This window comes from Hermetia illucens, chromosome 4 (assembly GCF_905115235.1).
Source record: "Hermetia illucens chromosome 4, iHerIll2.2.curated.20191125, whole genome shotgun sequence".
Lineage (NCBI taxonomy): Eukaryota > Metazoa > Arthropoda > Insecta > Diptera > Stratiomyidae > Hermetia > Hermetia illucens.
In genome coordinates, this window is record NC_051852.1 from 25,071,042 (window position 1) to 25,095,233 (window position 24,192).

The window sequence follows — 24,192 nt, forward strand, 5'->3', positions numbered from 1 at the left end:
TGACGTAAGAAAAGTTTCCAGATTATGCAGAATCCTTAAAAGAGGTGGGTAAACCAAGTAGGAATCTCGTTGAAAACCGAATGGAACTTTCACGAACTTCAAAGTTCAATCATTGCAGACTCGCCAACAGTTGGCAGAAGTGGGAAACAAGAAGTTGACAGTTTCTGCAAGTCTTTTAACATGAGGGTATCACTCTGGACTACCTGTTTACCTCTTGGCAGAATTCTTTATGCCGAAGCCTCGGAACGATGACTATTTAAACCCAAAGGACTTCAGGCAGATAAACTTAACGTCAGTCTCCCAGAAATGTAAGAGACACCGATTGAGTGTCACCTTTGCGAAAAAATGCTAAACAACTTGGAAAATCCATTCATTCTTTGGTTTCAAAAATAGAGGATACAGGTCGAAAAGGATGGTACGAGATGGAGGTGTTCATGGCTTCCTCTCATCCATGGGACTCTCCTCATTTCCAAAACTTTGCGGTGAAAGAAGGGAACACGGTATCGATCATACTCTAATCAAGTGGATCTAGGCTGTGGTAAACTAGAGATTGTTGCGTGATGTTGATCGCTGCCTGACAACGAAAGAAGGGTATTTTATCACCAATTGTGAGGAATATACATGCCAAACCTTATGCGAATAACGTAGCTCTGCTAGCCATTGATTGAGACCTATGAACGATGTGTAGAAATATCCAACGCACCTTTGATTTGATTGACAGTTGATGTCTGAGGCGTGGACTATCACTAAATCCATAAAAAATCACGAGTGGTGCAACCCTTGAATTTTCCGAAGAAGCGAAATGACTAATTCAAGCTAAGAACCTTCTTTGGGACAAGTATGTAGAGGTAAAAATGAAACGAGCTCTCGCAGATTATGGGTGTGTATGCGGCCCTTTGCTCGACGTGGGGACTTGGACCTTAGTGGCCGATGTTCGCTTATGCATTCTTAGACACGGGCCAGAACCCTTCTGTGGAATCGGAAACGGTTCCATGGCTATGAATCTAAGAAACGAAGAGAAACGGTTGAGGGAACTATATTGGGCGGGCCTACCAGGGATGGAGCAGTCCAGAGTGCTTATTGGGGGATACGAACCCATGCGTACAAAGGATTGCTTAACCCTCACCAAAAAGAACCTCCGAATCATAGTGGGAATTCTCACTGGTCATTGTCGGCTGAACTATCACCCAGGGAAGCTAGGGATATCTACGGACACTGCCTGCAGGTTCTGTGAGGAGGAGGACGATGCACGTCCTGGGACAGAGTCCGGCACTTGTGGAAAGTAGGTCGATACATCTAGGAGAACACTTAATACCAGATGCAAAGCTGAAACTTCTGGAAGTGGGGAACATACTAAAGTTCCTAACGGTTACAGGCCTGCTTGAGATACTATGATCAACAGGTACACTATAACCAGTAATAGGGGCACAATAGTTCTTCAAGGACGCGGTGCGACTTTCCCTTAACAGAATAGTAATAATGCATTCGTAGTGTGGTCTGATAAGGTAATACAAATGAGTTTGCTGGGTATTGTAACCTGGACACAACATTCGGCGTAGCTCTAAATGTATTACTCCATTTCAAAGCAGTGCAATGAGAGCAACGTGCCTCCCACGGTACAGAACATTGGAAGTTATTGGGAGACCTGAATCCAATTTTGGTACCACCTTTTGATTCTGGCATCCCCATACATCTACTTGGTAGAAGTTAAGAAATTATCCTTGAGGGTAGAGAAAACGGGGACAAACAAAGAGAATAGAAGAATGCGTGAGAGGATATACTGAGATCTTTTACCCCGATGGCTCAACAACTTCACGCTTCACGTACTGTTCGAAAGGTAGGCTACCTTTCGAACAGTACCGTGAAGCGGGCCTTTCCCTTCGCAAAAATGTGGGGTTCCTAGGCCAGTGGCCTATGCGATTAACGACCTGCTAAAGAATAAGCTTCACAGAGAGTCCTAAGTAGTTCTCTAATCACCTTCAAAATCGTTCAGGAGTATAGAAACTGATTGAACTCTATTTCTAGATTCAATACAGTGGAACTACTCTAGGTATCTGGTCAATATGGTATTGAGAGAAAGGAAATTTGCCTTGGCGAAAGATCTGCTTCCCTAGTGCAACAATATCGCGACACGAGGAGATGCTAGACAGTATCGCGTTGGAGACTATATCTCTTAAATTATTGCCAGCGGTTTCAACACATGAGCCTTGGAATGAGAAAGCCGAGTAATGGGTCCACTCCAAACCTTTGCGGAGCTGAACATTGTAAAATATAGAGACCAAAGGATTAGGCTCGATCATCGATCTGACTTACCTCAGTACCTCATTAGTAAAAATTAGTGAGGGAACGCTACACCCACAAAAACGATGAGGCCTCAACCAACGCTCCAATAGGGCTTCTTCTAAATCCTCGGAAGGGAGCGAAGAGGAACTCCAAGGGATCTGCGGATGAATTGGAGATAAAAAGGCTCGGGGATTGAACGGGATTCCGAGCAATGCTTCAAGCTGACTTCTAAAATCAGGCCCACATGGCTCATAAGCACATTTGAATCGTGCATAATAGAAGGAGTGTTTCTCGCCCAGTGCAAGACGCATTGATTGCTGCTGTTATCGAAGCACCAAAAAATACCTGCCCACCCTGTCCATGTAGTCGCATTAATTGGGGGGGAATGCTGGATAGGGTGATATACAACGAACTGCTTCATTTTCTCGAGCGTTTGATCAATCGAAACAGTAGTATGGGTTTTAAAGAAGTCGTACTACGACTGATGCAATCCTGCACGAAGGACGTCGGTCGTTGGCAAGTGATGGGCGATGGTGACGCTAGATATTGAAAATGGCTTTAATTCAGCCAAACCGGGTTGGATTTTAGGTACGTTGGTTAAATTGGTTGTCCTACTACTTAACTCAAATAGTCGGGAGTTACCTATACGGTTGGTACGAGGCGGAAAACAGGGAGAAGAATATGCTGTGTCCTCGGTGTCCTCGAAGGATACATATTGGGGCCCCTCCTGTAGAATGCAACCTAAAATATGACGAACCATACCGAAATAGGCAACGTTAATTTGTTTTGCATGCGACTTACCGGTGGTTGTAGTTGCGAAGCACCTCCAGGATATGGAACTTTATGGAATTAAAACCACTCACGCCATCAAATCATCGTTGGGAATGGTTAAACTGAATCTTGCAGACGAAATAGCGGAGCAGCCCTTATTACTGATTGCAAGAAAACGATACTCTCAAAATTGGAGTTGATAGTAGCGAAGTAGTTTCAAAATCTATCATTATATACCAAGAAGTAATTATTGATGCCGAGTTGAATTTGAACCTTGCGCAATAAAGGACAGCAGAGGCTAGATCGTCTTGAGCAAAGATTGCTTCGAATATTCATCTTGTTATATGCGGCTTCTATCTGGGCGGGAGCACCGGACAACACAGTGAACTGGAGAAGAGTGAGTTCAGGATACCTACGAATTTTGCCGAGCGTGCGCAATGGATATAAGACAGTACAGGATGAGGCGGTGAGGGACTTCGCGACAATGATTCTTTCGGATCAGAATGAAGCGCACTGCCTCTACCAGCGAAAAAGACAGCGAACCCCCCGATTTGACTGCAGTCTTCCGAGATGCCACTAGGAAAGAGCTGTAAAGTACATGGGAGCAGTAGTGGGATAATTCCGGAAAGTTTGCTGGATCTATACACTGATCCTGTATATTGAGAAATACCAGTTAACACATTTCCTTACGGGAACCGGAAGCATATCAGGATTCAATGGTCGAGATTCGCGGATGAAAGTGCAAGGTCGAACGATGTCCTCAGCCTAGTTATTGGATCCCATAACTTCATGGAGAAGAGGCTGAGGTCGGAAGCAAATAAAAGCGCGGCAATCGCAACAATAACCGCGATTCACGAAAACTTCAGGAATTAGATCGAGCTCGGAGCACGTGGCCGATGCGTGAATTAGTCACGCTGGTGTAGACCAGAGCCCCCACGGTGGTCTCATGCAGATACAGTTGGGGAAGTGCAGGTGGTTTAAACGATTAAAAATCCCACACACTGCCCCAACGTGGCGCAGCAGTGCTTTTTTAAGGTTTTGTGTGAAACAAAACCTTATTAGAATCGAAACGATGTCTGTCTGTCCGTCTGTCTGTCTGTCTGTCTGTCTGTCTGTCTGTCACACCCGATTTATTCGGAAACGACTGGACCGATTGTCACGAAAATTGGTGAGAGTATGTAATCTGGTGATCCCTTTACATGCAGTAAGTGGCGCCATCTTGTGTTAAGTTTAAGGGGGGCTCCCCATACATGTGAATGGAGGGTGCAAATTTTTTTTTTACAGAATGTAGCCATGTAGGGTATCAAATGAAAGGTCTCAATTAGTACTTTTCTAAACTGGTTCAATATTTGATATTAGATGAAACAGGGAGTGAGGGTTCAAAATATGACCCCCAAAAAGTGTAACAGGTCTCGTTCTCAGAACCTATCCAACCGAAAAATCTGAAAAAAATCATAGTGGTGCATCTCTATGAAATCTAGGCCTCAAAATATATCCGGTTCTGATATCTGCACAAATAAAGTTAATAATAGTATATTTCCACATTTTAGAAATTTACCCGGCGCCCCTCCTTATGTTCATCCCAGAAGTACAAAATTTGGCATGCGTATAATAAAGAACATAATGCATAGTTTCGTCAAGTTTGAAGAAAATCCAACTATTATTAACAAAGTTATAGGGGGTGAAACTTTACAATTTTTTGTGAATTTCCTGCACTCTACAACCTGCATGACGTCATCATCGCATATCAATTCGTCAATACCACAACGAAATGAGTTCTTATGAATTGGGTCGCAGAGAATTATTTTGTTTTAGTTTTTTAGTTATTTGTCAACCAGACATGTCTGTATATAGGTATATAATATATGCGTGCTAATGAACTTTGCGGGTAGTACCTAATTCAGATAGATATAAGAAGTAAATCGGAAATATGGGTACGATCAATTTATATACGTGCATATATGTGTACAGTATTCGGTAATAGGCAGTTTGTTTGTTTAGGGTGAGCGTGATATCTATGGCTGTAATATGTACGTATGTTTCGTAGTTTGGAAAAATATGAAGAATTATATTGGATTTGTAGCTATACACGGATAGAAAAATGTGCGTTGAAGTTTCTCACATAAGATGAACACAAAACCTTTATACCCGAAGCGCGAGCTTCCGGTATTCCGACTTGTTTAAAATTTCCGCCTGTATCATCCAGAAAAGGGGTATACCAAGCCATGGTAAAGTTCATGCTTATCTGTAGAGCGCTGGTATTGTATCCAAAGGTGAGCATATCCTTGCGCTGGTGCAAATACGATTAGTCTTTTCGTTTCTCCTAATAAAAGGAGGGGCGAGTCTGTGATTTTAGGGGATTAAATGTTGCTTCGATTTAAAAGTCGAGATCGCAATAGTTAGTGAGGTGTGAGGTTTCTAATGTGCCCAGCATACTAGTTAGTTTTACGGAATTTCTAACGTCATCTATCATGTATCTCCATGCCCTGAACCCAGATTGCCTTCGGGATAAGTTCCCAGCAGTACGGGTCGCAGCACATTCCCAGCAGTGTCAAACATACACAGCAGTCGTTATGCAAACAGCAGCCCAGGGTCTCTTTTTCCATTCCGACTTATTTTTCATAGTGAGAACTGTGTCTTCGAGCTATTTCATTGTATTAAAGGGGCAGTCTTTGACGCGTTCGTCAATCCGCCTGAGGAATAATGCCCGTACAATGCGGTCCAACTGGTCAACACATACTCCGTAGAGCCCCAATTTTCTGGAGGGCATGTTTATAGCCAAGCCTCCACGGGTCATCTAGGACTAGGTTCTGCCAGCCCCGAGCTCTGCTTTTATTTATCGCTCTGCAGAGTCTCCTTTCCGCGGATTTGTACTCTGGCTTCGGCGAGCAAACGAAGTGCCAAACGGTGGAGCTTATGCTTCCGTAGTTCGGAAATTTCAACTGTCCAGCGGTACATAAAAGGCTTGTCATAGTTGGGTCCCCCTGCGAGGCATCGAAGCTTCACAGGTTGTCGTTTTCAAGTTCATAATTCAGTTTACGATAGTGTCAGCTGCAACACTATGACCCTCGGAGGTGGCCTTCGACGCGTCTCTGCCTGTTTTAAGAGCTTCGAAGAAAACCCTTATGTTGACTCTCGCGACATTTCATGCGCAGGGGGAGCGCATGGCGCACGCCAGCAAATAGCGTCAACCACTTCAAACGCTATACGCTGCACTCCTCCACCGACGGTGTCAGAAATTCTGACGCAAAAGCTACGTCAGAAATGTTTCCTTCGCAGCCTGGGCGCTGAAATGGTGGCATGGATACGGTGTTTTAAACTATGAGTCCGGTTCTTGCCCTCTTTTCCAGGGTCTGCTTTCCTCTGGAGTCCTCTCTCCTCTCACCAAGATTCGTCCTTCCTTGGCCTACATCGAAAATATGACATCTGAACTGTGGTTAATTTGTACGATGAGAATAATGTTAACTGTCTCTTCTTATACTTGCTGAGAGTTATCTTCATTTTTCCTATGTTAAGGAGTTCTCTCGCGTATTGCTCGGCGGCTTACACCACAGGGAGTTTCTGGCCTCGAAAGTCCACAGAAGTGACATCCATCGGGACACTAGTTTCCTCCGGACATTCGCCCTTGACGGCCTTCTCCATTTCCACTTTTTCTGTTAGTTAGCCAAAGTCTCGAATTTCTAGAGAGAACATTGGCGCTAGACTAGTCGTAGTCTTTCCCCCTTTTGTTCCTTGACCGCTTTACAGAACGTACTCTTGCCAGTTGTCTTTGGGCCTAAGAAGACTCCACCACACTTCGTCTTCTATATGGAAGACACTTTTGCTCTACTGTCTTCGGGGTTAATATTGTAACTAATTTCACTACGGATTTCCGCAAATGTGTTGCCTTCAGTTGATTTAATAAGTAGAGGCGACGGTTTAGCCTTTCTTCGTTTCCTCGTCTTTTCTGTTACTGGTTCATCATTAGTAACCTCCTTGTGTTTTGACAGACGGGTTTCTGATAGCATAACATGTTTTTTCCTTTTGTTCTTCTTTGCCTTCTTTTTTGGGTCTTGGAAACTACTTCAATAAAGTTCTCTTCAGGCGTGTCTTCCTCGTGCGCTTTTTTCCTAGTTCCGTTTGGCACTTATAGTGTTCTCTTGCGGCAGGTGTTGCTGCTTCTACTTTTCGAGGCTCTTCAATTAGTGTTCATCTTTGCGTGTAGAAGGAAATGCGGTCCTGCAATTCCTCCAGTTCCATCAGTGCTCCCCACGTACTCGAGGAGGGCGATCAGACCCGAGTCTGCAAGGGACTCATCTGAATTGGCTCTGCCACGAAGCCTCACCGGAGGTTATCTGGTACCATGGGAACCGGGATGGCCCTCTGAGAGCATATGCTCCAGGAGAATTCCTGGAGGTTCGGTTATTTGCGGTTGGCCCCCTTGTGGGAGTTTCATGGTGGTTGTGGTTATGCCTACATCGCGGGCAGAGCTCCTCGGAGCTCGAGCGTGGAGTTGCGCTGTACAACTCCTTAGTTGCGGCAGAGGTGTTAGATAGGCCTCGCATCCACTGGTGTGAATGCTGAGCCTGCATTCAGTATAAACCAGGACCGCTGTGCTTGCATGGCGGAGCTCTGATTGTGGTCCCAAAATCAATCCGTGTCTGAAGAGGACCGTGGGATTATGCCTTCACGGCAGGTACTCACGTTAAACCCCCAGGACTTTCAGTTCCATCAGTGCGTTTTTGACGTTGTTCTGCTGGAGGGTCGTTACCGGCCGCATACGCTTCACCACTGTCGCGCATTTCCTGATGAACCTTCCCTCTTCGGCTGTAGCTATGACGGTCAACTGTATTTCCACTCGACTCGTATCCAAATCCACCTGCTCAGGTCTAATGATTTTTACTGGGCTTTTTTGCCGGAATAGAAATTCTGCAGGGTACAGGAGTTGCCTTCCCCTTGCTGCATCATTTTGCAAGATTTCCTCTTTATTTAGATGTCCCGCTGTCATATCGGGTGTTTCGGCCCTCGCTGCCTCTGTCACTGGGTGCTGCGATAAGCGGCGCATTTTCGTGCTTCGCCCAAACACAGTCAACTCCTTCTCCTTCTCTGTTATAACATTGATTTTTTGGCTTGTTTCATCTTTATTTTGCTTTGGGTTTTTTAGTTAGGGAGGAGTGACAATATACCACAACATCATTGGCATAGAGCTGCGGAAATTCCAAAGTACTTTTAACTCGGATATCGCTTCTTAACAACATGAAAGCTTTGAAAAGAATCTTCGCCCGAAGGTTCAGCACCCTAGACAGTCAATTTATTCGCCTGTATGGGAGAGCCGGCCTATTGAGTCCAGCTTTAAACATAGTTGTCGAAGTACACCCCTTTAAATAAGTATCCATTCTTCCATAATTAACATTAGACAAAGTTGCAAATATGTGACGGAATAGGTCAAATCTTCGCAGGTTTTAATTATATTTATGTACTGTCCTTGACTCCAATCACAAGAGAAGAGCATGTGAGCATCTCCTAAATCTTCCCAGCTAGACATTATCAAATAATTACATTTCTTATCAAATGACAAGTGCACATTGCTCTCCACCGGCTCATCTTGATGACCCGTAACCACCTTCTAAATCACCTGTCCCACCGCTTGGTTTGCTCAGACAGTCATCGGATGCAATACTTCATGTTAGGAGGCATGAAATTAGCTTGCGTGGTCCATACTGGCAAGGAAGCACTTTAAACCTAAGCATCCACTTCTTCGGATTGAGGTCTTGAATTGCTAAAAGACGGATGGATGAGCGAGTACATTATGACTCTCTTACATAGAGAAGAAATGGTGCGAAAGATAGTTACTAATGAAATGGATGAGGTGAACAAGTAGATGCGGTGCCTTATACTTCCTCAAACCTCGAATAAATGAAATGAACTCCTCATGTAGCTTCCACTTGAACTCACTTCGATGGACATATAATTTCCTTGCAGTGCGCACATGCTTTAAGTACACAGTTCTGCGGCAGCTACACCTGAAACGCAACCCCCTGTAACAACGATGTCTGTAACATAAAATTTCGCTTTATAGTAAAAAATTGCCTCCACATAAATTTCGCCAATAAAATAGTTTCGATCACACCCAGAAACGTGACTGACGATCACGAACTTGCGGGTATTCTTGCTGCCGCTGCTGTTGCATCCGCCGCCACCATATTAAGTGCAGTACGGAAAGAAGGAGTAGTGATTTCCTTAGTTTCAATGGACCGAACGCAAGGCAGTGTTCTATGGCCGATGCTGTTCATTGCGGATCAATTGATGCTCTGCGTTTTTCATATATGAACATGACGGCAAAGTGCCGGTAATTTTCTTAAGAATATGTTTCACGGATGGGACAGGATCTCTTCAAAAAGATGGAGAAGATACAGATAGGGAGAGTTACCGTGCTGAAAGGACGCTCATTGTTCTATAATAGTGAAGGGTTTAGATGAGACTAAAAGGCGGAAGGGATGAAAGGGAATTTTATTGATGGGATACATCTAAGCAGCACCATCATGATGAGGCAAGTACCAATATCCTAGTGTAACTAAATGAGGTGACAAAAGTGCCGGCAACACTTCTTTCAAAAAAATCTGCATCGACCTTTCATGGAATCCGCAGATGAACATCAATTGAAATCCCTGGAAATGTGTCTGCCGGGTAATGAGCGGGAGTCAAAGTGAATCTTCAGTTCTAACGATCGCTCATACCGTAGCAAAGGAAAGCGTTCTAGAGTTCTACCGTTCTGCGCCTACCATCATTCGAACCAAAGCTACTTCCAAGACCAATAAACGATAAATGCCGTCACAGTAGACTTGGAATATCAACCATAAAATCAGGCTGATCGGTGTGCGGTCTCATTATGGACTTCTCAAAAAATTGTAGCTTTCAATCAGAAAGGAGTTGGATTTATGAATGTTTATGAATGGGTGCACTTAGGGCAATTACAGACGCTAATTAAGAACCTACGAATGATTCCTTTTCTTCCACATTCTTCCACGCCTTGATGGAAACAAATGGGTTCAATACAGGAGCCGTAATTGAGTTAGACTAGAAAAGCAATCTTCAATAATGACATGCCCTGGTGAAAAGTGGACATCATTAGGTCACGTCCCACTGTGGTAACATTGTTATCAAAGCACTTTACCACAAATTCCAACATCTGAGACTTCATTGCCTGCCATTACGTGACAGACATTAATTCAACCTCCGTTCAGAGCGTCCGAGCCCACCCAAATTCCTCGTCGTGACACCATCTCCCATTCCTTTTCTCAAGAGACTAATTCAATTTCTTCCTTGTTAAATGTCGAGTGACATCTGTTCCCGACTAATAGCGCGATTTGTCCTGTCATCATGTCGGACTAGTGACGCGCTTCTGTTTCATGGCTCCCACAAGAAAATTTATAGAGCTCCAATGCCCCAAAGGTCGTTAAATTGTCATCTCTGATCCCATTTTCAATTAAGCGAAAATCACAACCTGTTGAAAATCCAACTTGAAATACTGTCGCATGCATAACTCTGTCAACATTCTAAAGGATTCTCCATGGTACCCGTGCAGACTCATCGGGGTGTCCGTTAGCAGCTTCCATTTACGTGAAATTTGTTATTTGTGCATTATCGTAGTGAATTCTTTTGAGACCTGATTTACGGATCCATAAATATCCTCCTTTTTGTCCGCTACAAGAGCGGGGAAGACTCATATTCAACACGGCTGACGTCGCCGGTCCCCCGTGAGACACAGAATCCATGGAGCTTCGTGCCCACTGTCGCCATGTCGGATTGGAGGCTTTTAACGACGCCACACGTCTGCTAAACACTGTGTCAATATGAGTCGCGTACGTAATTCACACGGCTCCTCATACGGAGGCTGTTTACGCAAAGAATGTCGAACGTCCCCGTACTCGGATGCCGGACTCTGGAATGTCTCTGTGTCCCGGGTGATAGCCGCAGCATCCAAATCTATGCAAGCTTAGGGGTCGGATTTGGTGTTTGATGCAACAATGCAGTGAAACAGGCCAACATACAGATTCGATGACGGTGGCAGCAGCTCAAATAGTAATGAGGATGATGACGACAGTGTTTATGTCGAGGAAGTGTTTAATGTTTGTTGAGAAAATGCTTTTAATTATAAACATTGGGTGTTACGTGCTCCACGGCGGAAGGTACTGCACGTGTACTGATTCTAAATATGTCAACGACACCACAGGATTTATGATGTCGAAACTTTTAGAATTGCAGTGTTAGACACTTCATCCAATTCGATTTTCGGATTCGTTCTAAAATCTTTAAATTTCTTGGATTGTTTATAAAACTATAAAAAGAAAGCCTTTAATTCGCTCGCCTCTTTAGCTTCATTTAACACCTGCAGCACAAGTTCAAACAAAGCATTGAGGAAAAAGTCCGGAATCCGGAACTTGCTAAATTTTGTCCACCCAGAAACTACCTACCTAGAGTCCTTAAAAGATATGAAATTTCTTAGAAATACAGGACGGAAATGCCTGGAAGTAGCTGTAGGACATTTCAGTGCACCGACAGGGATGTTACCTAGATGTGATTAATGCGCTGTACCCAGCTTAGGCAGCCTGGTCCAATTATGCCTCAGGTGAACGCCCTGTGCACGGACCAAGAGAGTGCAGAGCCAGGTGGGAGTAGGTTAATTCAACTGTAAAAGATCTGTTTGCCAGCTAGTCATGTCTTGCGGATAAGGAGATCCTTGCAAAGGATAAACCTAGGTAACAGCCCGAGGATCGTTCTTCAATACCATGAAAGGTGTTAGTTGGACCACAAGCCAACATAGAGGTCTGTGAGCTTGGTCTCAAGTATGTGGGCTTCAGATGGATATCTTGAGCACCTTCAGTTTTAATTAACAAGACACTTATCCTGATGAGCGGTGCTATCCGGAGTAGTCGCGAGACCAACACATGGGCTCAAACTAAAAACAAGGCCGGAAACCGGAAGCTTCAGGTATGAAAGGTTTTGTGTATTTCTGTTATAAAAATATTTCATCGGACCCCCATAGCAGGTAATATATGCATATATTATGGAGAATATCCACGTTCGCGTGATATTGAAATTGAAATTTTTCAAATTGCAGAAAAGCGAGAACTTTGACTTATTATAACTTTGTTAGTAATATTCCGATTTCCACCAAACCTGGTAAGATTATCCTCTCGATTATAGCTTACATTGTTCCATTTTGTGGTTCTACGATGAACGTAAGGATGGTTTTGCTGCCAATTACTAAAAATTATAGCAAGATACTATTATTAGCTTTGTTCGAGCAGACCCTAGGCACCATTTAGTGGCAGCGCGTTGATTTTTTTAAAAATTTTTCGTTTGGGTAGTTTCTGAGAATGGTTCGGTGAAAGAAATAATTAATTTCGACGACCTGCACTCCGCACCTTTCCAGCAAATGTCAAAACTAAGACCACATCGGAAAGCATCGACCGAGTCCTTTCATTTCATTTTTTCAAATTACGTCCCCCTCCTGCATATATGGAGACCCCCCCCCCCCTTAAATTCCACATAGAATGATGCAACTCATTGAATGCATATGCGTTCACAGTTCCCACCTTTCCAAAAAAATTGCTGTCAATCGGTCTAACCGTTTCCGTGAAAATAGCACGTGACAGACCGAAAACCGCTTTTAATGTGTTGTGTTATACAAAATCTTGAAATTGGGCAACGATAGAACAGAAAAAGTCTGAAATGCCGGGGGCATCAACGGAGAACAGGCTTCTGGCATCTAGCTGTAGCATCGCTGTCTTATAAGTTCCAACAGGTGCCTGTGGGTATAAGACGACAAACGAGCTAACGCTCTCCGTCTCTTTGTTGAACAGAACGTAGCAATTTCAAACCATAGTACTTCCTTCCCGAAACCATTTATTTCAGTGGTCTCCTGGACAAGAAATACAGCTGCCGGAATATACCGAAAAAGTGAAAATTGACTGGAGCTCTGCTTAAAGGCCAGTATAAGAAGTAGTAGGGCTAGTACTACCGACGAGCTTGACAAAAAGGGCCGCTTTAAATACTGGATGATCATTTAAAGATATTATAATAAATGATTGGAAAGCCTATAGAAAGTGAAGGCTCTGAAAAACGGAACCGATCTCATGATGAAGTCGTGCAGAGAAGCGAAAGGAGTGAACTTTCCAAGGGTTTGAAGCCACGCAACAATCAGTCGCGCACGCTACGGAGTCCTTTAACGATGTTGTGGCGAGTCCCTTATTGATGTCATTGGCAGATAGAATGCCAACGGAAAACTGACCTTGGAGGTATAGATCAGCATTGAGGACAAACAGAGAGAGCTAGCTCTCGAACATTTCCTGATCAGTAAAGCGGAACAGTGGAATTCTTCCCCTCCTTTGATTACTCCCAAGTGGCCCGTAGGTAGCACACAGTAACATGTCAGGACCAGTTCTCCAGGGACGTTCTTAGTTCGTGCGCCGTTAAAATTATTGGCGTCTGGGAAGCTGTCAAGCTCTAAATAAGCATTTTGGTCTTATCTCATTGCCGAAGCTCTGCATGAAAAAGGACAAACTCGTCTGATCCGTGCGCGTTCCATGGATCCCCATGGGCAACTGGGTGGTCTGGAAGCCGAGCCTCAGGCGAACAGTCAATCTTGCTTGCTAATAGGTACGTGGAAACATTGAGAAATTCGGGTTATAGAATGGTGTTCAGAGTCCAGAACACAAAAGCTGACTTGGTCCACTCCGCGAAACCGGCCTATGATTTGAACCCAATCGATGCCGCTTACAAACTCCTAGAAGAAGTGAAGATCGAAGGTGTGATGGGGACCGACGGTCCCCTAAGCAAGCAGACCATGTTGAGGGTAGTGCTCCCTCTTGGAGGCAAGTATCGACATCGCATTAATGCAAAAGCTTTGGACCCGAGAAGATCAAATCATCTAAGGACTCTAAAAGAAATATTACAATTTGTTCCACAGCACAAGAAGTACTGATCGGGCCTGGCCCAAAGTATGTATCCTCGCCAAGGAAAGCCTGCAAACTTTTCTGTGTGGGAACCTAGCTTCCAACGACCTAACCGTGGTATAGTTAGTCGACGTGGTTGCGGACAGCTTACCTAGTTCACCACTGTTCAGGTTTGCCAGAGGGATTACAGTATTCGACTTTAACGCGTCGCTTCATGATAGGCTGCGCGGCCAATGTAAGACCCAGGGAAGTTCGAAAATCAATGGAACAGGTGCATTTCACTTTAAATTTGGTAATAACAGAACCCGATCAGTGTTTAGCAGGAGCAGCACACCAATGTTGCATTTCCCTAACTCGGGGAATTGTTACAGTTGGGATGAGGTGTTTGATATCGGCCCACTGGCAATGGAGTTTCGGGAAGCTAACTAGCAAAGTCTTTAATATCTGCTACTGGAATACAGGTATAAGTCAGTCATCTGGACTGCCAGAAAGCGTTCGTAAACGAATGAATGCCAGAAAAGCGTAAGTATCAGTGATTCTGTAAGACTTAGTAAGATACTGGCCAAAGAACATAGGAACCCTTTTTTAAAAAAATCGGAGAGCTCCTAGACGGAAATTGATAGACCAGTAGCTTCCTTAAAAATTTTTATTTTTCAATGTAGATATATATTTCGGGAGCAGCTTACCCCCTTCATCAGTTCAAAGCTTACTTAGGTAGCTTACTGATGCAATAGTTAGGAACCATGTTCAGAGTCAGAATAATCGAATGTGATCTTTGAGGTAGCCACTGACCAGCTCTGCTATGTCTGGTTAATAATGATTGAATTGATTGATTAACCAACATCCAATTACGATATAAATTTCCAACCATTCAGATTCGAGCCATGAGCTTCCGCTGCAACAGCCTAATATCCTAAACACTAAGCCAGCCGGAAAAAGTGATAAAGGCACAAGACTCCTGGACAAAGTACCACAGAAACTCCAGACACTCCCGTAATAAGTTTGGCTTTCAAACCAAAATGTATTGCGCGATTGAGACACAGTATTCCTTCCCGATGGATCACAGTATCCGAGTCGTACGGTCTGTCAATGAATTTTAAGCGATACTGGAGGACTCGCTGTCGATGGCGGGTACGTGATCCAAGCCCCAAGCGTAATGTATTCATTTTGACCGATAGCCAACCAGTCATTAAGGCTTTCTACTCATTGGTGGCATTCTCCATCCTGGTGAGGCAATGCAGAGATGTTGAATAGTCAATGTGACATGATCAAGATTACTCTTCTCTGGGTTCTCTGTCATAGGTAAGTAGGGGCAAGTAGAGGCTTATGGACTGGCCAGGTGCTTCGGCGTTGCGTTTGACTTTGAAGGTAGAGTCTACTCGGATTATTTGACAACCGCTGACTTAAAATGGGCAAGGTTTACCACCAATACTAAGTCAAGAACCTTCTGGCCTTCTCCCATTAAACCGCTCTCCTTGAACATTATGTGCGAATTCTTATAAGATGATGGAAGCTCGTGCCAGACACTAGCTCATCGGGCGCCATGCCACCAGAATCGGCATATCCTGAAACTTGCATTGTTTAATTGCAGAGACGAAACCCTCGATTGCTTAGCTCTAGCTAGAGCCACGCGTGAACAATTCTTTAGGAACCTCAGAAATACCTTTGGTTGTAGGTTACTGCTGCTATCCATCGTACGGATAGGTACTGAAAAACTGTCCCGTCTAGATTCTGATTCCATTGCCCTCAGGCAATTGTCATTGTCTTGAGAGCTCGTTGTATCAAAGCGGCGCACCACAATGCTAATTGTGCCGCCGATAACTACCTGCATATCTACCACGCTATTCATAAGCTGTTTTGAACAAGCAGGAAAAAATAACTCTCTATCGAACATAAATGCCTTGTGAGTTAGAGTTTTAGAACGGACGCAAAGTCTTTCCCCGACTAAAACGGGTAGAAATTTGAAGGCTAACAACCTGCAAATTTTGAAACTTTACTGCTACGAAATGATGACCTCACGCCGAAGGCCTTTGGCTATTGAAAACAGATTATGATTGGTTTCGGGAATCTGCGCACGCTCCTCAACAACGGTAGCGAAGGTCTTCAGAATGCTCGCTTTCTCCAACTTGATCAGGAATTCCGATCTAAGCTGGACACTTTGGACCTAAGCGAAGTAAGATGGTGGCATTCTGGCAAATACTCTTCGCTCTCCTGCGGCAGTGCACTATTTTACTCTAGAAAGCCAAGTGGTAGCAGAATCCGCATCCGATGTCGGGTTGTTTATGACAGCTACCGCAAAGCGAGCTGTCTTGTCCTGGGAGCCGGTTTCTGACAGACTGTAACATTCCGGTCCAAGTAAAGGAGCTTCCCAATTCTACGATCGAGAAGGCAGTTCAGGAGAAGCTTCTTAAAGGTGACATTGTGATCGTGATGAGTGATGTGAATACCAAGGTGGGCTCTGTCAACACCTTGTTTGGGTATATGATGAGAAAGCACGGTTCTGGTGACTGTAACGATAATGATGGAAGGTTTGTAAATTTCGGCAGCTTCCACCGACTCGTCATTGATGGCACACTGTTTCAGCACAGAGCTTATCATAAAGTTTGATTTCAATTGACCGGCAACGAGCAATCAGATCAAGAGAGGTGCTGACATCGGCCTCGAAAGGAATCGAATGATAACTTGCCTTTGTTTCTGTACCACGTCCGCCACTTCTCGCAGTGTTTATAGCTGCGATCCCCAAGTTTCAACAACGATAATTTATATGATCCAGCTGTCATGCGGTAGTGGAAGAACTGTCTTCCTATACGGAATCACGAAAAAACTGGCAAGCCTTTTGATGATCTTGTAAGTGAACCTAATGATTGACTTCTCATTCGCAATGATGGGCAGCTGCGGGGGTGGAAGAAACATTTCACAATGGGTCTTAACCGTATGGCATTCGATGAAGTTCCACTTTTTGTGGATGAAATAACTAGCTGCTGTAACATATGAGTTCGGACTGCTGCTCCAAATCATCTCAACGATCAATGCATTCAAATGGAGTAAAACCGCTGGGCGGGACGGCCTCCTCGCAAAGTCATCCACCTGCAGTATCTGCAGATCTACCACGTCCATTTATACAAAAAAAAGTAACAGAAGCGATGACCGTTAAGATTCCGCAATGAGCAAGTTGAGTTCTGAAGGCCACAGGCAACCGCCATTTTTTGCCCTCAGGGTTTGCCAGATGAAACTTCTATCTGGGTGACCCCATTTTCTCGTTTCCTCCACCTCTTCTTTGTTCGCGAGACAGTTCAGATCCCTTATTTCGAGGGTGCATATGGGCTTTAAGTTGGAAACTGCTTTCGTGCCTACAGTTCTCTAGGCTGTTCTTGAAAATTTCTCGAAGAGTTTCTACGAAAGATTTCCATTCGTCCCGGTTGATGAGAAGGCTCTTTGGCTATGCTTTCTATCTTCTCCTTTTGTATGGCGCTAATGTTACCGTCATAGTTGGCCTCGACTTTACTATCACGGAGTCATTGTCATTGATATCTCTCTTATTCTGGTTATGCTGCATTTCCGCCATTTTCCAACGCTACCACCTCGCGAAATTCATTTTACCACATCATTGGCGGCAAATCCACCCTTTTTTCCCTTCTGTCAACCTGAAAGCGCCAAGTCCTGCGCAACTCGGGGCTGTGCTAACAATTTTCTTTCACCTCAGCTCCTCTTCAGCGGTCTTCCAGGAGTTCTGTTGGGGAGTGATAAGATCCAGGAATTTCTTCTTTTCCATTATGCCATTTTTGACATCCATAGAGAAATTTCGCTTATCGATGGTAGCAGTCTTCATTTTCGGCAAGTCCGCAATTATTGAGTAGGCTTTCGTCCCCTCTCATTGTCTTTCGGATGAGTTCCGCCTTCTCCGGGTACACGACTTGTTTCTTCGTTTGGTTGGCGAGTTTGTCAATTTTTTCCCGACAGGGTAGTGTCATGTACCTCGGACTTGCCCTCTCCAACCTCGAGCTGGATGGAGTCTCTGGGTCGATTTCTACTAAATACTGTAGTCTTACTGTTCTTATAGCTCCCAACCCCATTCACCCTCTATATCCGAGAACAATAGATAAATTTCTTTTCTTTATCTTCGAAGCCATTCACAAATTTTTGTACAGGCGGAAAACTGACCTAACCAGCTGCTCTGTCAATCATAAATTTGGAGTATGAACATCAGAAATAACATCAGCATTTTCCGTGGATTCCTTCAATCCACTCCCAAACTCCAATTATGGGGAGACCTACATTAAATCCTGATACAAATTCATTATTTATTCAACATACACATATTATAATCCTAAATAGGGTTACATGACCGCAAATTATATAATGAGTGAGCAGGGATGACTTCTAGAGCTCCCCAGATAATCAGGAGTACCAGGAGATGAGTTAAAATCCCGAATACACGCAAAAGTATGTAGGCAAAGAGGAAGTGATTTGGCTTACTAAGGACGAACCAAAGACTTCCAGAAGCTGAATATTTACAGGACGGATATGAAATCAAAACTGTCAGGCAAAGAACGAGAAAGCAATGACTGGTCCTGCCACTGGACGTGGATGTAATCTCCTGATTTCTCGTATCTTCCAACCGAGCCCCTTCATGGCGTCTATGGAGTATGATTCCAAGCAAATATTTTAATAAATTAAAATCTGTCTCTAAAACCAACGGAGTTTGTTAAGCGTAATGTAAATACCATTAGGACTTACCGTTTACTGTTTGTAATCCCCTGGACCTGGGTTGGGGTTGACGACTCGTGGGATGCTAAAGGGGTTCGACGAGATGTCGTGGTGATAGTGATGCTGATGAGGGAATGACGGACGAAAGGACCAAGAGATTTGTTAGATAGGGTGAAGATTTTCAAGTGGAAATGGGAATAGATTTTGACCTTCACTCAGTAATGAAAGGGTCCTGTTTGCATCAATGGTTACATGCATCGTATATCATTACCTCATCCACGCAATTGGAGATGCAGTATTGACTTGAATCCTTTCTTCTTCTTCTGCATATACCCGAGCAGTTTTCCAATATGATATACAACCATTTTCCACTACTTTTCTCTACGGTTTCAGGAATAAGACCGGAAAAGTAGAGAAAACTTTCAGATGCAAGACATTTACTTGAAAATCTTAAAATGTTGGAAGGATAGCTTGGGTGCAAGACAATAGCCGAACAACGTCGAACTTTTCCTCTCCTGTAAATGGACACTTTGAAATTTCGTTATTAAATTTTCAGCTGACACCACCATTAGAACTTACGTTGGGGATGGAACGAGTTACTTTCCAGCCCGGCCTTTCCTGCCTCCGTAATAGTTCCTGCTAGACTGTTTTCTGTTTTGCCAAGCTGTTACTGAAACTTTAAGTTTGAATTTGATTTTCGTTGATTGCGTGGAAATCTTTTTCGAGTAAGCATGAAACTGAATTTCGTTCTTGATTGAAGTGAGAGTTGCTGTTAGCATAATCCTGGCCTGCTCCTCACTAACTGATGAAATTTGCGTCAGACTAAAGCTTAAACTTTTTCAATTTTCAGTGAATGGTACTCCAGATTCCGTCATCCGACGCGAAGTCTGAAAATGTCTAGTTGCGAACATTTCGAAACTGCTTATGGTCGATTTTGAGGGCTATTAGAGGTAGTGACCTCTGCGGCATGATGGGTCAGGAGCAGGCGTTTACCACTGTCAGCTCGTGGAATTCCTTCCCATTCGTTGACCGCATGCAGCATCAGATACCCCCCTGTCGACAGAATAATTATTGTCCGCTGTAAGTTCACCAACGTGGGGGCCTGATATTGTGAAGGTGTTCCCTTGAAGTACATTAAAAGGTTGGATTATTTGGACGGAGAATTTGTGAGCTTTCATGCACACATGATTCAGGATAGCAGACTGTTGTAGTAGACTAACAGCCCGTCAACTTATGTTGTTAGTTGCTAGCCTCGGTGGTTTCTTTCTCTCCCATTATTCCTGCTTATCCTTCATATCTAGTTTTCTAAAAACATTCAAACGTAACACCCTCTCCGCAAGGAGGCAAACACTTTCCTCAATCACTGTTCACTGTATCTTTTTTCTTTCAGCCACGATCTAATAATATATTCCCAGGTACTGTCGCGGCGATTGATGACTTCGATGGCATCTTGGGGGACACCGAGTCCATTATTGTGAAGTTGGTAGGTTGGCTGGTAGGAATTAACCAGTACGCTGCCGTCGGGCCATCAACCCAAACCAAGCACAGTCATTATGCTCCGAATGTGGACACATATAGGATGAGTCCCTACATTCTCGGCAAGAGAAATAACTTATAATTTTCGGCTGACATGTATTTGATTGATTTGTATGAAAACAACGTAACAACAATGGCAACAAACAACGCAATGTGAGCTTAATGCCATCCATGTTGGGTTGGAAGCGGCAACTAAAAAGGTCATCTAGCAGTGATGTTGCATGGATTTGGGGAGCAGGCGATAGAGGAGACAAGATTGCTCATTCATTAAAAACCTTCCCTAAATTGTCTTCAACGTAAACAGTACATTTGGCTATCATAAATCCAAGGAGGCTACTTATCCAATTACTAACGCCCTCTCACGCTTTACACACGTAGGTATGCTCCGAAGGCCTGTTTAGAGGCATCCTTATGGAGGCTAACCAAGTCAGTCCTACGCCACTGTCAGGCTCATATAAGGTCAGCTAGTGCCAATGCCAAACTTTGGGCTCATGTCGACGCTGAATGTTGATGATGATGATGGTGACCATTTTTACTTCTTTTGATCCCGTGTTTGGGCACCGGGCTATGATGAATTATACAACGGACACTTTAATTTACTTTGGACGAGATTTATTCCCGATAATTCTTCTTATTTGGAATACGTATTCGTACCTACGTAGTTTCATGAAACGAACATATTATACTCGTCAGTCAGAGGCAGTCAACTCAGTCATTGGACCTATTGAAATCCACGCGGCCCGGGGACCAATCCAGGCTTTGTACTATTGGAACTATTCCAAACGGCAACATGTTACCCAACACCGATGACCGTTTGTCTCATTTTCGACGATAATTTGATGAGGGAGATCAACAACTTGTTAACTGATTGCTGATCGATCTGATATTTCTTCATATATGGACCAGTGATGCTGCAGAGGAGCAACAAAAGATATGAAAATATCTAAGATGTGTGTTGTAACAAATGATTCTTTATTATTGTTCGTGAAGAATGGTCGCGGCTCATCTTGGAGCTTTTTTTCATTCCTCACTCAGCCCCGGCATGAACAAATGAGTTCAAGACATTAATGTTTGCTATTTTTCATTTAAATAGATATCACTTAGTTGGGAATATGAAAGGTAAATAAATTAAGTTAATATTCGAGCGATACCCTCCGAGGAATTTTATTTTATTAATGTACCGAAATTCTTTTTCATTTATAACTTTTTTTAGGAAGACCACGCGCAATCTGGAAGCTGCAAGCTGTGCTCCGAGATCAAAAACAAACCTCACGTATCGGAGCCTCAAAATAAACCTATTAAGGAAAAAACTTAACCTTTTCGTTCCTTACGATTTACCGCTGCAATCTACCGAAAATTCGCTCATTACCAGTTAATACTTTGTCTAATGAAAATTGCAGACCAAGAACTGAGGTAGCCAGTTCGTATCTAAATTCAATGGAGATAAATTTAGAGGCTATTATTATTGATGGTGCTAGTCATTTACAACTTTTTATAAGATCGATAATGTCTAAGAAAGCACCCTAAACAGAATATCTGCGATAAATACACAACTGATGGAAGCAAGGAATGATTGAGGAATATCCTGCGATCAACAGGTAAAGCGTACTGCTGAGAATAACTCTCTGAGCGTAATTAGGCTTGTTTTTCCTATTCGCTAGTGTTGATTTATATTTTGCAAATACCGATATTTCGGGAACCACTTGTTCCTTCAAGGCTAACAAGACTTGGTCTTGGCCGATGAACGGAACAAGTAATTTCCGAAATATCGGTATTTGCGAAATATAAATCAACACTAGCGAATAGAAAAAACAAGTTTTTATTGCGTCAAACTACTACGTCTGCCAAATTCTTTGAGGATAATTATGATCACACCCAAGATTCATTTATTACCAAAAATGCTCAATTCGCCACGTTATAAGCTTTTCATTTTTTCCTCGGTTTTCCGACTGACGTATAAGATTCAATTTCACCCTGAGATACCCTTATAGGTAAATTTACGTTCACCATACGCTATAAATGACCAGTCTAATGGAGTCTTTTCAATTGCATCATTGTCCAGACTTCAAGCTCAGTATATTTCATGAACCGCTTCTACTCTACTGCCTAGGACCCTCTTGTCAAACGCATTAAATATTTTGATTGCTGCCTTAGTAAAGGTTCATAGTTCATTGCTTAAACGTAGCGGTTGGAGGGGGGAGGTCTAACTTGGTTTGACGACTAAAATCAGGCCAGAGCACCGAAACAACATTCCCAGGATTTCTCCTACAGCATATGCCCTTAGAAGGACATCCCGGTTTCCATGGTACTAGATAGCCTCGAGTTAATTTTCATGCAAAAGCTACTTCAGATGAGTGCTTTGCAGTCTTGGCTCTGATCGCCCTTCTCTAGTACGTGTGTGAGTAGGAAAATAATCAAGCTCATCATGCTTTCCATTCTGTCAAGAATCTAAGTTGCCGGTGAGCCGCGCAGTCCATCTGCCTATTGATTCATATTGCCAAAAAAGTTTCCTCTCATTTAGAGTTTGCTGCCGAATGATAATCTCCTTTGAGCCTGCTCTTTTACCCCAGGAATTCTCCTGGGGCATATGCTCTCAGAGAGGCGTAAGACTTCCCATAGTAACTGATAACCTTTGGTGAAGCTTCGTAGCATAAGCCGCTTCAGATGAGTTTCTTGCAGATTTGAATCTGACCGCCCTGTTCGAGTATGCGGGGACGACACTAGTACAGGTTTGACGATCATTCTGTAGACGGACAGCTTCGTTTGCCTGTATATGCATTTTGCCATTCAAATGGAGGGAATCATGGAGTAAATTTTATTACACGGCTGAATTCTTCTGCTACTTCCAAGGTACATAAAACTGTCAACATTTTCAAAATTGTATGCACTCATAATATTCTACCTAAGTGGGGTCCTTTTTCCCCAATTTGCAGCATAACGTTCGTTTTGTTTTCATTTGATCCGACATTCTACGACGTTTTAGCAAGACCTTCCAATCTCCCTTATCTACCATCAGCAAATACCACTATCCAGTCGGGCTTCAGTAGCATTCTAACTACATATTTGACTGCTACTTTGGTAAATCCTTTACCTCATTTCAACCCTGTTTGAGTGACAAATGGGTCCATTAGCATATACTGTACCCACACTCAACTCCCCCTCGGAGATCACCTTGTTGTAATGGGGGGGGGGGGCCTGTAGTAGTTTATTACTACACTAAGGGTGATTCTCCAGATTGGGGTTGGGTAGGGCTGACAACCCTACACGGAAAACCAAAGTTACGAAGCCAGAGAAGGAGCCTCGGACAGGATGATCTTTACAACGACAAACCTGCGAACAACAACGGAACAACGATTTCCGAATTTTCTCATAGAACGTGCGCTCTCTGAAAGAGATGGAGCTGCTGAGCAGCTAGCCGATACCCTGTTCCAATATAGGGATGATGTAACAGCGTTGCAGGAGATTCGTTGGACAGGGACCGGTTTCCTGGAGAAGAGTCGCTACACCATATATTATAGCAGCCATCCAGTAAACCATGTGCTCGGAGTAGGTTTCTTAATCAGTCAAAAAATGAAAGCTGCCGTTATCGGCTTTGAAAATATAAACGAAGGGCTATGCACTCTGCACTTGCGAGGCAAATTTAGAAAAAAAAAACCTCATTAAGGGGGTCATCCCGTGTGTCGGGTTGGAGAAATCGATTTTTTTTTTTGGCATGAATTGTATCTATATATAGTGGAGAATATGTGGGCAAAGGGATTTTCCGATATTCCGAGTCGTTCAGAAATTACGGTTTTTAATTAGCTAAGGAGTTTGCAGCCGCGGCTAGAGTACTCGATGAGAAAGAGCATCGAATCTTTTTTTTACCTGTTAGTCTTTTATAATAATAATATAAAAAGATGGAAAACCAATCAATTGTCTAAACTTATTTGCTGTTTGGAATAAAAAGGATAATCCAGTC